This window comes from Pteropus vampyrus, unplaced genomic scaffold, assembly GCF_000151845.1.
Source record: "Pteropus vampyrus isolate Shadow unplaced genomic scaffold, Pvam_2.0 Scaffold16259, whole genome shotgun sequence".
NCBI classification, from domain to species: Eukaryota; Metazoa; Chordata; class Mammalia; order Chiroptera; family Pteropodidae; genus Pteropus; species Pteropus vampyrus.
Genome location: NW_011905040.1, coordinates 5 through 1,946, shown reverse-complemented (window position 1 = coordinate 1,946; position 1,942 = coordinate 5). Strand labels below are relative to the sequence as shown.

The following is a 1,942-nucleotide window of genomic DNA, read 5'->3' as shown; positions in this document are numbered from 1 at the left end:
GGAGCCCACATGTGAGTGCAGGTGCAGGTGCTTCGGGTCAGCTTGGCAGGAAGAACAGGGGTGCCCTCTATGCAGTTAGAGCATGAGCTCCTGGAGGCAGGCACTGAACATCAATCAGGCACTGAATGTCAATCAGTAAGTTATCCCCAGCAGCCAGCTTGGTGCCTGGCACTCAATAAATGTTACTCAGTTAATAAAAGAGAAGTGCTTGGGCAGTAAGCCCCCACAAAATGGTTGTAGGGTTACTGAGGCTGCTGAAGGATTGCTCTGGGAAGGGGGCCTGGGATGACCCTGCAGGCAGGGGCTGCCATGGGTCCTGGGTCCTATATCCAGCCAGTCCCTGCCCCCCAGTGATCATCCTCCTTGCCTCTCTGGCATAGTGACCTATGGCATTTTCTGGAGTCTGAAGATGGGGATAGGGAAGGGCTGGGTGTGGCCAGATAGGCCAAGTGAGGCTGGGTGCTTGATGCCTGAGAACTTGACTGGCTTTACCCAGAGCTCTCTTCCTCATGCAGGAGGCTGCCCGCCGAGCCCAGGAGCTAGAGATGGAGATGCTTTCCAGCACCAGCCCACCTGAGAGGACCCGGTACAGCCCCATCCCACCTAGCCACCACCAGCTGACCCTCCCCGACCCGTCCCACCATGGCCTCCACAGCACTCCTGACAGCCCCGCCAAACCCGAGAAGAATGGGCATGCCAAAGACCACCCCAAGATTGCCAAGATCTTTGAGATCCAGTCCATGCCCAATGGCAAAACTCGGACCTCGCTCAAGACTCTGAGCCGCAGGAAGCTCTCTCAGCAGAAGGAGAAGAAAGCCACCCAGATGCTCGCCATCGTCCTCGGTGAGTCGGCCCTGGCTGCTGGCCACAGCCCAGCTCTGTCCAATCCTGGCTGAGGGAAGGACCCATCACTGCAGGTTCCATTACCTGCCACCCCCTTCTTAACCGTAGCTGGTGGGTCACGAGACCGGCACTTTCTCAGGCCCAGGTCAAGCCCATTGATGCACGCTATTAGGTAGATCCTATAATTATGCTTAGTTTACAGATGGGGCAGCTGGGGTTTAGAGTCATCCTATAACTTGACCACGGAGCACCCATGATTTAAACTCAGGCAGTCTGACTCCAGAATCTGTGACCTGACCAGTCTACCATAATGACCCCCCAGAGCCTCATAACCGTGGGCAAGTCCCTTTCTGTCTTTAGTGCCATCAGAGGAGTAAAAGCTACTACTCAGGGTGGTTGTGGTCACCAAATGATAGATGGTGGTGAAGGCATTTTATAAACTGCTAAACACGCAGGCGAGTGTTGTCGTTATGGTCTTCGTTAATATTATTATTGTTGAGGAATTGAGAAATTCAGTTCACTCGAGCTCAACCAAGACCTTGTGAATAATAAAAACAGAGCTGCGGGAGGGGGACTGATCTTGGCAGCAAGGCAAGGCTTTCCAATAAAAGTCACCCGGAAAACCAGATAAAAAGTCAAAAATCAAGAGCTGAACTGCTATGAGTGGTTGGGAACAGGAGGGACTGATGTGACCCTGTCTCCCATGAGGTGCCCAGGGTAGTAGTGTGTGACACTCTCCTCACCTGCCATCCCTTTTACCTCTCGACTGTCCTGTGATGTGAGTGGGGCAGGTATAAGTATCTTCGTTTTACAAATGAGAGCACACCGTCGCAGCAGGCTAATGGACAGACTATTGATCATTTGGCCGGGAGTGACGGAGCAGGGATCAAGCCAGGCTCTCTGCTCCAGTCCTCAGGGTCTCTCTCTGTTGTGTGGCCCTGCCCTTCCTGGGCACCTCTCTATCCCCAGGGACCCCCCGGTGGGCCACTCCGTGCACACAATACCTCCATACCAAGGGTCCTGCCCTAGCTGGTAGCTCTGAGTTCGGCAGAGTGGGTGGGACAGATGTCAGTCTGGCTGAGAGCGTATATTCCAAAGC

General features: G+C 54.1%; 1 pseudogene; it reads left to right on the top strand.

Annotated features, from left to right (window-relative positions):
- Positions 1–509: 509 nt before the first annotated feature.
- Positions 510–843, top strand: LOC105310911 (annotated as a pseudogene).
- Positions 844–1,942: the final 1,099 nt, after the last annotated feature.